Genomic DNA, 15,027 nt, shown 5'->3' on the forward strand with positions numbered 1-15,027 from the left:
TACGGTTCAAAAGGTTACAACTGAATGATCTTTATTGCGTGATTTTCTTGAGAGTGCGGGGTTGATAATTAGCCTATGGGTATATTGACTGATGCTCTTCTTTTTTTATTGCCCACCCAATAGGACCTTAAAAGGGGGCGTGGCTAAACCAGTTGTATTGTTATCAATGGAATCTGAGTGATTTATGACTCACACAAACGTGTTAAGACATTCCATCGGCTTTTTATTTATACGTAATATTTATACGTAACATCGTTCAGACTGGTCTATGGCCATAAAAAGAGGCAGAACTTGAACAAAAGAGTTTATCCCCATCCGTTTTTATTTTGTCGCCATCTATGATGTCGAAAAAATATTACGGAGACATAAAAGACATAAAAACGGAAGATTAGCTCCGCCTTCGTCGTCAGCTCCGCCTTCGTCGTCGTCTCGCCTTCGCTCTCTTTAAACTACTCCAGAGCAATGAGATAGAATATATATATGAAACCTAGAGTCACAACGTGAGATCTCGAGATCGACGTTTCGCAATACACCTTTTATCGAGCATGAATCTTTATCAAATACGGGTGGCGCCACCCTAAGAACTTTTTTATTAACGTCTGCTGCTATAATCTGTGTAACAAGCTGTCAAGATAGTTTTTAAACGTGTTAAATAAAATACGCATACGCGAGTATTTGAATTGTAACTCTATCTATCTCATAGAGATCTAACTCATTGCTCCAGAGCCGCATTGTAGCCGTAACAGGCTGAGAAATAAGGATTTTTTTTGCTGAGCGCGTGATCGAGTTGGCTTCGTTTGATTTTTGCACATAACGACTTCTAAAGCCTTCCGTTAACGGTAATCAAACTTAATTTTCAGTGATTTAAACTATTTTTCGTGTTATCGCCGTCTTTTGGTTTTATCTACTGGCAGCGTTTTGCCATAGGTCTTGGAAAAGCTCGTATTGTTTGTTCCTCGGGACTCATGACGGGGCTTTTCTATAACTGTGTTTGAGACCTTACTAAAAATACCTCCACTATCATGTTTTCGCTGTTATTCTTTGAATTTCGGTAATTAAACGTGCGGACTCGACATTTTTTGTTGCTCACTGCATTCCGCTAACGGTGTTTAATTTTTTAATTCGGTTTCATCGTTATTTGGCTCATTTTCGCCGAAAGTGACGCTGTAACGCCGACGTGGATATTGCCTAGTCCTTGTCTCAGACCGTCCTAAAAAGTTTAAAATTCATTATGCCGTCTGCTAAACACTATGATCTCATTTAAATTGTGCGGAAACGTGTTTTAAACTAATATGGGTCATTCCAAGGACACGTGTCTTTTGTGTGACCTCTTTATGTTCGGCTCCCTGTCATTGTAGCCGTAACAGGCTGAGAAATAAGGATTTTTTGGGGTTTGTTGTATCTCGGCTTTTGTTGAGGAGATATTCTTTATACGATTTCAATATTAATTAGCAATGTTACTGTATATAAGTAAGGCATTAATTATACAGTGCCTAAATATAGTTTTTGTAATAATTATCCTTTGCTATTAAATCAATATGGAGTTCATTATACATTGCTAAAATACATTAGAAAGCGCGACAAAATTGTAAGGGTTTACTTGTAACCTCTTGTTATTTTTACTATAAAGACGTGTTTTAATGGGTTTAGGGGTATGGTCGAATCAGTTGTATTGTTATGAATGGAATCTATTTTCGGATTTATTGCATTGTTAGTTGGTGACTCTTCCTACCACGAAACATTTAATTGTTTCCAGGTGTTTGCCCCTAAGGCATTATCCTGACAAGTCTCAACATGTTATGTCTTTGTTGCGTTACCCGAAATTAAAGTAATATTTTTAAAATACCAAAATGCAAATTCAACTAGGAATACAGTTACTAGGATGAAAGTAACGGCCACTATTTTCCCAGGCTTTGAAAGAGCTTCGCGAATTAACGTCTGCTTAGTAACAGCGTCCATTACAATCTAACCTTTCATCCCCTTATTTGGGGTATAAATAGCGTCTGATTTGGTACGGACCTCATTAGATTGTTAGACACCGCCAGGATAAGATGAATCGAGAAATTACCCGTCTAGAAACGTTTGGTGCATTTGCGAGTACGTTTGTAAAACCGTCAGAACTAGCCCGTCATGGGTTTTACTATTTAAGTTCGGGAACCGACGCTGTTAAATGCCATTTTTGTGACTTAACGCTACGAGGATGGGAACCTAACGATAATGTTTTCGAAGAGCATCAGAAATTCAAGGCAGACTGTCCATTACTTCAAGGATTACCAACAAATAACATGCCTATATTCATCCAAAACCCATTGACTAAAGACATGCCACCAAACAGAAAGTACAGAGATGTCCGTCAAGAAGAGTGGGAGAAAGAAAAAGTCATTCCGCCAACTCAACCCATACCAACAACACTTACTCCGAATGACGATATTGTACTAAGAATTAAACGCGTTAATCTCGAGAAAGCTATAATTGAAATGTTTATTCAAGAACTTTTGAGACAGGAAAGTTAGATCCTATTATTGTAATATATTCCATACCTTATTACGTTTCTAAATTATAAAAGAACCAATCAAAAAACTTGAAATGTAACTCGAAATAAATATAATTTTTTTCCTTAATTTGTTCTTTGTAATACTATTATACCTACTACAGTCTTGACAAAACCTTTTCAGTGGTTATAGTGTATGATGTTAATTAGCTTTTATCAACACATTTCGTGTTAAAAGTAAAACGTTTTTGAACATTTACATTGCCAAAGACCAAAGCGAAACGCGTCATTTAAAATTTCTAAAATCCCATAGGAATACATGTGAAATTGAATAATCCACCGACACGAAATCAGTCATGTACGTGGCAATTGACTGACACGAAAAGCGTCATTTGAAGAAAAACATTTCAAATGTTTAAAGCGTTGAATAAATTCTAACTAAATTATTCAAATCATTCCTATTTTCAGTCTTGACAGTTCCTCAAAATCATTTATGGCTTTAGGGAGGGGGTGAATGACCTCGGGTCCCCGAGATGCATTGGAATTTATTTTTCTTTAATTGGGCCACCCCACAGGTTGGTTTATGACCTTGAAAAGGGGGGCTGAACTTGAACAAAAGCATCTATTCCCTTTGTCTTTTTGGGTCACTCCAAGACTTCTATGGCCATAAAAGAGGGCCGAACTTGAACAAAAGAATTTATTTTGTCAATTCTTTAATTGGACCCCACACCATGTGATTTAGTACCTTAAAAGGGGGCGTGGTCGAAACAGTTGTATTGTTATCAATGGAATTTATATTTAGAGTGTTTTATGACTAGCCCAAACGTGTTAAGACATGTTTATGACATTGAGGGGTATCTATTTTTTTTCTAATTGTATCACGAAAGTATAAAAGGGCGGATCACTCTAGGCTACTCATCAGTTTACTTCTGACCGCTGTCGATGCAAGCCAAGAAATCTTCTGATCCCAAACAAAACTTGTGAGTTTTTCCGTGCCCATATCATAGTGCTTTAGTATTTTTAACTTAGTTTTTATACGTGTTTTAGTATTTTAAATTTTTTTATAAGTATTTTACAAGTGTTTTAGTATTTTAACTTAGTTTTTATACAAGTGTTTTAGTATTTTAACTTAGTTTTTACAAGTGTTTTAGTATTTTTTATAAGTATTTTCAATTTTTTATAAGTATTTTCATTTTTTATAAGTACTCTCAATTTTTTATAAGTACTCTCAATTTTTTATAAGTACTCTCAATTTTTTATAAGTACTCTCAATTTTTTATAAGTAGTTTCAATTTAGTTTTTTATAAGTACATTACTGTCTTATTGTTTTAGCATTAATATTTTAGTATTTTATTGTTTTAGTATTTTAGTATATTTTTGTGTTTTAGTATTATTGTTTAAGCTTATTCAGATTTATTATTAGTATTTTGAGGTATTTGTATTTTTAAATTATCGCAATGGCCAACTCTAATGTAGAAATTGAACTCCCTATTCAAGATGATAGTTTTTTAGTCGATGATAGTTTTTTAGTCGACTTTCCAGACTCGTTAGAAATAGCCTTTTTAAATGCCGATGACACGTTTATGGCAAACTATTCTACACCCCCGTCTAATAATAGATCTCCGTCTCCCACCCTGTCTATGGCAAACAATAGCGCTCTTCCTCCTTTATCGCCTCTTGAAGAGGCGTTTCAAAACGACGATGTTTCTTTCTTAGACGGTTATTGTACTCCCCCCATATCTCCATCTCAACATGAGTCAATGGATGAAGGGGAAGGACAGGTAGGGGGTGGGGTTCTTACTCCTCCACCTCCACCCCCATCTCCGCTAGTTGCACCACCAGGTGTAAACGTACTTTCTAGCGGGGTAGTGTCCTTCCCCAATTTTAATCTTGATGGATGGGAAATGGAAGTACAATTTGACAATAACATCGTTGAATCTGTAAGCGACTTCCTAGAATACGTTTTGGACGATTGTTTACCCGATGACATGATAGCAATTTCGATGACAAGCATTAATAATCCAGGCATTCAAACCGCGGACTTTTTTAGAAGAAGAGACTAAATAGATATTGGATTCATACTAGAAGTAGTGGCTGATAAAGCCTATAATTCTGAAGGCGGGTCAAGGTTTTTTCTCGGTCCTATAGGAATAACCATACAGCGCGTGAGATTGCCCCAAGGCGCCTACCGTTCGAAACGGTTAGGAATTTGTAGTTTCGAGACTTTTGCCAGGGAGAAGAAATGCATTATACAAATAAAAAACAACGATCGGCTATGTCTCCCAAATGCTTTAGTTTTAGCTAAAATACATAGGGATCATGTAATGCATCCTCTTGACAAAAGCCTCGAGGCGGATTGCAAAGCCCTATGCCGGCCTGATATTAGGAAAAAGGCAGGAGAGAGGCTTAGGAAGATGGCAGAGGAATTAGCCCTGGCGGCGGAAATACCATTGGACGAATGCGCGGGGGCGGGTGCTCTACCTAGATTTCAATCATACTTGGCAGATTACCAAATAAGAGTATTTACAGTTAGAGCAAACGTCCCCTACCGTATTTTCGGGGAACCCGATTTTATTCCCGGTGCCGATGGTAATCCAAAGCCGCGGCTATACCTTTTTAACTATCAAAATCATTTTGACGTCATCACCAAACCTAAACCTCTCTTCAATTTTCATTATTTCTGCGAGAGGTGCCTTGTAGGATATAACAACTTAGACTTCACTCACGCTTGCAACAAGTATTGTTATTCCTGTCAAAGGGCCGAAGATTGCGAAGGGGGAGAAATTAGATGCAAGACCTGTCATCGCGACTTTAGGGGGCAAGAATGCTTTGACGCCCATAAGGCTAGTGGAAGCAAAACCCTAGCAGTCTGTCAAAGGGTTTTTAATTGCCCCCGTTGCGCGAAAACAATAGATATGGGGAAACGCAAGTCACCTCACAACTGCGGAGAAGTCTATTGCGTCATCTGCAATAAATTCAATCCACACCCCCACTATTGTTTCATGCAGGTTACCGACTCTAAAGCCCACCCCACGGCTAAAAAAGCTAAGACCCATCCTTCGGTTACTATCTTTTATGATCTCGAATGTGTTCAAAATACCCCAGACCCTTCAAACCCTAATGCTTTCCTACACACTCCTATCTTATGTATTTCTCAAAAAATCTGTGATCAATGCATTCTCGAGAAATCCGATCATTTTACTTGCGCCACCTGCGGGCCTCGAGAACGGGTGTTTCTCGGGAATGATCCTGTTCTGGATTTTTTAAATTATCTTCAAGAATTCCACAATTCTCCCAAAATAACCGTTATAGCACATAATGCGAAGGGCTACGATTTACAATTTCTGTACAAAGCCATGTTAGCCATCAAAGCGTGGCGCCCTCAAGTGATAATGACGGGAACGAAGATTATGCAAATTCGATATGAGAATTTGACATTATAGATAGTTTAAATTTCATCCCATCCCCCTTATCTAGCTTTGTTTCCACTTTTGGCTTAGATCCTAGTTTAAATAAGGGATATTTCCCGCACTTGCTTTTCAACTTTGTTCCCGAACACGTGTTTGATCCAAAAGATCCTACGAGTACAAATTATGTCTTGAGGGAAAGCATGCCTCTTTTAGAATCTTACGCGCCAGACAGGCTAACCGAAAAACAACGTTCGGTTTTAATTTCATGGTACAACGAACAAGTTGAAGCCAAAAAAGGTTTCAACTACGTTGAAGAATTGATACATTATTGCCGTTTGGACGTTAGGATTTTAAGAGAGGGGTGCTTAAAGTACAGGGAGATTTTTGAGAAGATTGCGGACGTTAACCCTTTTAACACTGCCGTGACAATTGCAGGGCTTTGCAACGCCGTTTTCAGGAAGGACCACCTAGCGCCAAATTCAATTGGAATTGTTCCACCTCACGGCTATAGAATGAAAGACCCTCAATCTAAAGTAGCCATCGAGTGGCTGAGGTGGGAAGCCCATAAGCGCGGGGTCATAATTAAGTCGGCTTTTAACGGTTCCGAACCTAAAATTTTGAACATTAAAGTCGACGGGCTTCTAGTAGACGATCTTGGCGCAGATCAAAAGGTCGTCTACCAATTTCAAGGTTGTTTTTGGCACGGGTGTAGAGCCTGTTTCCCGGTAAACAGAGACCTGGTTTTGCACGGTGACGTCACCCAAACTTTACACTCCCGCTATACTGATACTTTGAACTGTAATAAGAGGCTTAGGGAGCTGGGGTATAAGGTAATCGAAATGTGGGAATGCGAATTCCACAAATTGAGGGAGCAAAAGCCCGAAATTAACACCTTTCTATCTTCCATCCATATCCAAATCGATGCGTGGGAACCACTTAATCCCCGTAGCGCATTTTTCGGGGGGCGTACTTCCGCTCTTTGTCTTCATCACAAGGTTAAGCCGGGAGAGGAGATTCGATATGTCGACGTCACTAGTCTATATCCATGGTGTAACAAATACGGTAAACTACCTTACGGCCACCCTACGATCTTGACAGACAACTTCCCACCCATTAACGAGATTGAAGGTTTTATTAAACTGGATATCCTGCCCCCTCGTAACCTCTTCCACCCAGTTTTACCAAAAAAGATCGGGGGGAAATTGTGCTTTGCCCTGTGTCAGCTGTGCGCTGAAAACAAATATCAGGGGGATTGCACAAATTCCGACGAGGAAAGAGTTATTAGGGGGACGTTTGTGGCGGACGAAGTCCATTTAGCGGTTAGAAAGGGTTACGTGGTTGTTAAAATCCACGAAGCCTGGTCGTACAAAATATCTCAGTACGACCCCTTAACTAAATCAGGCGGGCTTTTTAACAATTACGTCAACTGCTTTCTGAAGCTAAAACAGGAAAGTAGCGGCTGGCCTTCTGACGTAGTAACCCAAGCGCAGAAAGATCAATACGTGGCCGAGCACTACGAAAAGGAAGGGGTAAAACTTGATCCTAGCTGTATCGAGAAGAACGCTGGCAAGCGTACCATCGCCAAACTGTGTTTGAATTCGTTTTGGGGCAAATTTGGTGAGAGGACTCGGCTTGACAAGGTTGAAGTCTTCGATGATCCACAGAAGTTCTTTAACTTGTTCTATGACCCAGCAATTGAGGTCAAGACGTTGATACCAGTTAGCGACGACATTTGCGTTGCTAAGTGGTGTTATATCAACGAGATTGACCCAATTAATAAAAATGTCAGTGTTCCGATCGCAGCCTACACCACTGCCATGGCTCGGATTAAGCTTTATTCATACTTAGACCGCTTGGGTGAGTCTGTTTTATATACAGACACTGATTCGATACTGTACGTTTACACACCAGGGGGCGTAGAAATCGAAACTGGGAATTTCCTCGGTGAAATGACCAATGAGCTTGAAAAGTACGGACCCCAGGCCTACATCGAAGAATATGCGAGTGGTGGATGTAAGAACTACGCATACCGAGTTGTGAACCCTGATACCGGATCGACAGCCGTCGAGATGAAGGTTAAGGGGTTCCGACTTAACCATACCACCAAAGATTTGGTTAACATGGATAGGTTAATGGGGCTTATAGGCATTTACGAACCGCCGGCGGAACCAATCCAAGTACCAATCCCCAAGCAAATACGCCGAAAGGCTGATCACACTGTTATAAGTGTCGACCAGTCCAAGGTTTATAGAACTGTGGTGGATAAGGTCAGATTGATTGAAGATTTCCGCACGCTACCTTACGGTTATCGAGTTTGAGCACATTCGACAGTATCTGTTTCTGTGAGGGGTCTCTTCTTTTTTTATTTATTTATTTATTTATCTAGTCAGTCCCGGTGATATTTATTTAGTCAGCATGTATATAGTCGTTATATAAAGTCTCTAGTCATATTGTTTTTGATCAATATTATCAATTAGTCATTTTCGTTTCGGTGAAATGTCCTGTGATTAACTAATTTTTTCGTCAATGCTTCCTTAAATATCCCATGTATTTTCGAAATTGCAATTGTTCATTTCCGTGTCGATCTCTTCTATATATATATATATATATACAAACACTTTACAATCTTTATCTCATTAGTTCGTTGAAAGTCAAAGTGTAAGGTCATGTATCCTTTCTACCATCCTTTTAACATGGTGATAGCAGGCCCGTCTCAAAGCGGGAAAACTCAATTAGTTTTAAAAATATTAGAGAACAGGGAAGCCATGTTTTCCCCTAATATAAGCGAAATACATTGGTTCTACGGTGAATGGCAACCTTTTTTCGAAAGTTTGAGAAAATTTGTGGTTTTCAAACAAGGTATGCCAGATTTATTAGAATATACAGGCGGTAAGCCTTGCCTTTTAATCATTGATGACTTGATGACCGAGAACAAAGGAGAAGTTGGTTCTCTTTTTACCAAGGGAACGCATCATCGCAACTTGACTGTAATTTATATCGTCCAAAACGTATTCCATCGATCCAAAGACTCTAGAGATGTTTCTTTGCTCTCCGTTATTGCCAAATCCCCTCGAAAACAACGTAGAATCATTTTACGTAACGCCAAGAAACCCTTAATTGACGCAATCGCAGAGTGTGTTGAAAATACTTTACACGGTAACGTTAAATTAAATAAAAGTCAGAAAGCTAGATTAGCTAGGCATTCAGCAAAACTTAGAAAAATTGCTAATAAGAGAATATCTTGGAAAACAAAACGTGATATACTAGTTCAGGAGGGTGGTAGTTTCTTTTCTTTCCTTTTCCCTCTCGTTTCCTCTATTATCGGCGCCATAACAGGAGGTAGTCAGTAAAAATGCAGTACGCTCAGAAAATGGACCTTGTCCCTAGCTCTACCTTTAAAAACGACCCCTTTCCCCACCCCCAACAACAAGTAGTTTCGGAATTGGACAATGAAATGAATGTTATTTTAGCTCGTAAAGATTTAGACGAAGCTTCAAAATGGCGCTTATACGAACAGACTCTACAAAGATATAATAATTTACATATTATCGCTAGGCAACCTATACCCACGGTCCCCCAACCGACATCCGACTATTATAACTTGGCTTGGTTAGACGATATCCCCCTTAAATATATAGGGCATGTACAAAGTATCGTTGATCAGATATCCACTACCCCTGAAAAGCTTAGGTGGACAGATAGTGGGGAAATTATAGTTAATGATGCAATAATACCCGGCTCGAACATTAGAGATATAGCTTTAGAATTTGTCAAGCCTTCCTCTAACAAAGACCCAAAACCTAGAGGTTTTTACGCATTTACAAACCTACTTTCTAGTTTTTCCCCTTAACCTCGTATACAATACCCCAACAAATTAAAATCAAAAGAACTAGAGCTCCCAAAGTTAGTGTCAAGTCAGCAGCTAAAAAACTTAAAACCGAGTCTCCGAAATGGGCAGCGTACGTAAAATCTCCAAAATTTTAGAAGGTATCTACTTTAACCCTTCCCACCCTGCCAGTTTCGGGGGTGCTGAAAAATTATATTTAGCAGTGAAATTAAAGGGTATTAGTAAGAAACAAGTACTAGATTGGTTAAAGGGAAAAGACGCGTACACTCTACATAAGAGAGTTTTTAGAAAGTTTAAAAGAAACAAGGTGGTTGTAACTAACATAGGGGATCAATATCAGGCGGATTTGAACGATATGCGTTCTTTGAGTCAGTACAACGACGGGTACAAATTCATATTAACCGTAATAGATTGTTTTAGCAGAAGAGCCTGGGCCGTACCTTTAAAATCTAAAAGCGGTGTTGAAACGGTTGAGGCTTTTAAGTCTGTCTTTAGAGAGAGGGTTCCTAGGAAACTGCAAACGGATAAAGGTACCGAATTTAGAAATTCCCAATTACAAGGATACTTGAAGGAGAAAGGGGTTATATTTTTTACAACTGAGATGACGATATAAAAGCGTGTATGGTGGAAAGATTAAATCAAAGTCACGCATGTACAGGTATTTTACAGAAAAGAATACCAATAGATATATAGATGACCTGGTAATTGCTTACAATAACTCGGTGCATTCCGTGATAAAAATGACTCCTTTGGAAGTTACTGGTACCAATGTCCTTCAGGTTTTTAAAAATGTTTACGGAAAGTACTTTAGCGAAAAGAAAGTTTACGGGAAAAAATTAAAGGTGGGCGAATACGTCCGAGTAAGTAGGAATAATATGATTTTTGAAAAAGGGTACGAGCGAACTTACACAATAGAGGTTTTTAAAATAGTGGGGAAAATTGACAGACGCCCTCCGGTATTCAAACTAGAAGATTTAAACGGGGAACCAATAAAGGGGGTGTTTTACGGGATGGAACTTCAGTCGGTAGTTAGACCCGAGACGTACAAGATCGAGAAAGTAATTCGCAAGCGCACTAGTAGAGGACAAAAGGAGCTCTTTGTAAAGTGGCTAGGCTATCCTCCTTCTATGAATTCTTGGATTCCGGCTAAAGATGCAGTCTCCCTTTTACCTAACGCTACCGAGCAACGCTAGCATGAAAATTTATGACAACAACAAGACCTCCTCTTACACTACCAAGTTGCCCCAGGCTATAGAGCTGATCGGGGATGACTGGGAGGTTGCTCTTGTAGAAGTTTTGTACCCAATGAAGGTCACGTGCAGGTGGTCTCGCATGAAAATAAAAAAGGTCGGGACGGAAAATCACAGCCTATTGTTAAAGCCGAGGCCTTTATAGTTCCCGGGGGTTATTACAAATCCTTAGAAGCCCTCCTTAAACAAATAGCTTCCGGATTAAGCGGCTTTCAATACGGTTCAAAGTTTAAATTTGATTCGGATCCCCTCTCTGATTACATTTCTTTAACTATTCAACCTAACGGTATCTTGGCTCTTTCTCCCACTTTGAAAAGGATATTAGGATTTAAAACCCCAAAAGGTCAAAGTACGTCTTTCTCTTGCCCTTCAGATAAAACCAGCCAATCGTATAGAAGCTCTGTTCCCGCTAATTTAAATTATTATATTCCCGACCAATTGTTTATTTATTCCGATATAGTAGCTAATGAATTTATAGGCGATACGGTAGCCCCGCTACTTCGTATAGTAGGCGTTCACAGCGAAAAACCTCACGGTTCGACTATAACTAAATCATTTAACTCTCCCCATTACGTTAAAGTTGTTAAACGTTACTTTGATACTATAGACATTGATATAAGGAATAGTTTAGGCCAAGCCGCGTCATTCGAGTTTGGAACGTCGACCTGTAAACTACACTTTAGACCATGCCAAAACCCCAAACATTAGAGTCTCGTTGCGAGTATAGGAGGTATTATTTAGATCAGGTAGGGGGTGGAGGGGTGTCAAAGTATTTGTCGGGACCCCCCACCAAAAAGGTCATGGAATTGGGAGCGCCCTGAAAGGGTTATTTAGATGGGCACGCCCCTTATTAATTAGAGGTGCAAAGTATTTGGCACCTAGAGCCATTAGTACGGGACAAAAGATTCTTGGTGACGTAATGCAAGGTCAGAATGTGAAAAGTGCCGCGAAAAAGAGATTGCAGGAAACTTATGAGAACATGACTGCTGCACAGCAAGGTTCAGGATTAAAGATAAAGAGACGCAAAGTTAAACGCCTGTCAGTTTATCACTGTCATTCAAAGCAGACGCCACGCGATATATTTAGCTCCTGAAAAAAAATCATGTTTTCTCTCCAAGCTCTTAAGAGTGAATTGGACATTTTTGAACCCGTGCCGATTCAAACTAGTGTCGAACATGCTCAAGGTGTATGGGCCAAACCCTTGGCGGCCATTGGTGATAGCTCTACCCTCGAATACCTCATCTCGGGCAATGGAGATAGCTACATTGATGTAGCCCACACCATGCATTACAACAAAGTCAAAATCACCAACGAAGATGGAAGTGATCTTCCCGATGCCGCCGTGGTAGCTTTCGTGAACAACGCCGGCCACGCATTGTGGAGAACTTGCGACGTTTTCTTGAACAACACCCGAGTTTCTTCAGCCGCTCAAAACTACGCCTTCACTTCTTTTATCGAAACTGTCTCAAATTACGGACCCGCGGCCAAAAAATCTCACCTCATGATGGCCGGATGGGAAAAGGACGAAGCCGGAAAGTTTGACGACTTTTCAAATAAAGGTTTCGTCGCCCGAATGGCTAAAACTGCTAAATCGGCCGTGATTGAATTTTTTACACCCGTGTTTAGTGACGTGTTTAATATTCCCGAATATCTCTTAAACGGGGTGGACCTTAAAGTCGTGTTTACTCGCAACAAGGACGAGTTTGCCTTAATGTGTGAAGAAACAGCCACTCTCAAAAACTGTAAAGTCAAGATACTAGACGCTTCACTCGCGGTACGTAAAGTTAAACTCAGTCCTAAAATATTGTTAGCGCATGAAGCAGCGCTTAATAACGGTACTGCCAAATATAATTTTACGCGCACCGAACTTAAAACTAAAACTATCTCTAGCGGAAGTAGCACCGAGAGTTTTAACAATATATATCTAGGCCCTCAGCCTAATCGCGTCATTACTGGAATAGTTTCCAACGCGGCGTTCAAGGGGAGTTACGCTCTGAATCCCTTTAACTTTAAAACTTACGATTTAAATTTTTTGTCTCTGTACCTCGATAACGAACAAATACCTTCGAAACCGTTGACTCCTGATTTCGCTAAAAACTTGTATATACAAGCTTATCAAACATTGTTCGCGGGCACGGGTATTCATTATAAAGACGACGGTAACGATATTACTCCCAACGAGTTTGCCAACGGCTTAACCCTCTACGCTTTTGATCTGACACCGGACCTATCGGCTAGCGAAACAAACCACTGGAACCCCGTTAAGCAAGGACAATTAAGATTGGACATGGGATTCGCTAAACCTTTGCCCGAAGCCGCAGTCTGCATTGTATACGCCGAATTTCAAAGCATGATTCAAATCGATAAAAATAGAAACGTAATTGTAGATTATTAAAATGTCAGCAACCACCACCGTAGACTTGATTCTCGCTTTATCAGATACGCCCAACTTTTTGGGTGTTTTCGCATCAAATAGGTTACCTAAGGTTACCAGATATCCCGCATCGTTAATTATAAATTTTAGATCAGCACTATGAAAAGGGTTCTCACTGGGTATCGGTCTTTATAGATGTAGCTCGTGTAGGGTATTATTTCGATAGCTACGGTTTACCACCATTTCTGCCTAGTATAAGAAGATTTTTATCTTTAAACTGCAGAAAATGGACTTTTGGTAAGCGACATCTTCAGAGGCTAGAAAGTAGCGTATGCGGGCAATATAGCGCCCTCTATCTTATTCATAGAAGTAAGAAGAAAAGTACGAAAGCTTTCCTAAAAGCTTTTACCGCAAATCGAAAAATTAACGATATGAAAATTGCTAAACAATTTCAAAATCATATACGACGACTAAAAAAAGTGTAAAAGGAGCTTATTAACAAACCGTGTGGTTGCCTGGTGGTAATGCGTCCAGCTCTGTGTTGTTTCAACAACATTTGAGTTTCCATTCCAGGGTTCGACTTCCTACCAACGGCGCTTTATTAGTCCGGTATAGAAAAAACATCTTCAGATACGGCTTGAATCAAGTTTAAGGAGGAGGTTTTTTAAATATTTAACCAATTTATTATTAATTTAACTTAATTATGTATGTTATTATCACGCTAATTAAATGTTTTTGATTTAAAATCCGATTGTTTTACAACTAGCATAAGCCTAGAATAACCTAGCATAAGCCTACCTTTCAGAATCTACCATAGCATAAGCCTACCAGGATCTACAATAGCATAAGCCTATCCCTACAGGTACCAGCCACTTGACATCATCAAAAATTAGCTGTGACGTCATCAAGAAAACAACCACCAGGTGGCTCAACAATTCAAATTTCCCGCCAACAACATCAATTCAACCCCCATTCCCCCCCCTCCAACACCATCACGTGACGTCATCAATTCCCCCCCTCTCCTCCCCCGCAACACCATCACGTGACGTCATCAATTCCCCCCATCTCCCCCCCCCCACCCCAGGGATGTCGCTATAAACCCAAAAATTTTACCCCCCCATGAAAGGGGGGAAAGAAGGTGGGTAAAATTTTTGGGTTTATACCGTCATCCTTACTCTCTATCCTGGCCTGAAATCTAGCTTAGAAGCAAAGTGCCTAAGTGTTGCTATATGAGGCAAAGGAATATTGCGCTGCACACGAAGGTATATGTAGGCTCGTTTGCTGAGGTACCATAATGCAAAGGCCCTTGCAATATCTTCATCATCCCACTTCACTTTTTTGGAGCCTTTTAACATTTTAATTTGGCTTTTAGTAAAAACCTTTTGTAAAATTTCTTCATGTTTGAAGTTGTTTTCCGAGAGCAACTTATTCTCTTTTTTCAGCCTTTTTAAGTCTTTCCTCAATAAACGTGATTCAATACCTTGAATTGAGTTATTGCACCTTAATGAGCGTATTTTTTGGTCCTTCTTGGTTAATCTGTTCATCAGCATCTTAGTTTTCGCGATACTTGCTTTTCGCGCTAAGAGAAGTTTCTTATTTTTGGCCAAAACTTCCTTAAAATTGCACTGACATGGACTCCTTGTAGAATTTTGAAT

At 39.7% G+C, this 15,027-nt stretch overlaps 1 long non-coding RNA gene across 1 annotated transcript; it reads left to right on the plus strand.

Annotated features, from left to right (window-relative positions):
- Positions 1-319: 319 nt before the first annotated feature.
- Positions 320-1,553, plus strand: LOC149587207 (uncharacterized). Its single transcript, XR_016380293.1, has 2 exons — positions 320-1,051; positions 1,160-1,553. It is a non-coding gene; the product is annotated as an uncharacterized LOC149587207 (long non-coding RNA).
- Positions 1,554-15,027: the final 13,474 nt, after the last annotated feature.

The sequence above is a fragment of the Phalangium opilio genome, unplaced genomic scaffold, assembly GCF_054372755.1.
Source record: "Phalangium opilio isolate 3A_F unplaced genomic scaffold, DU_Popi_V2 ptg001170l_1, whole genome shotgun sequence".
Classification (NCBI taxonomy): Eukaryota; Metazoa; Arthropoda; class Arachnida; order Opiliones; family Phalangiidae; genus Phalangium; species Phalangium opilio.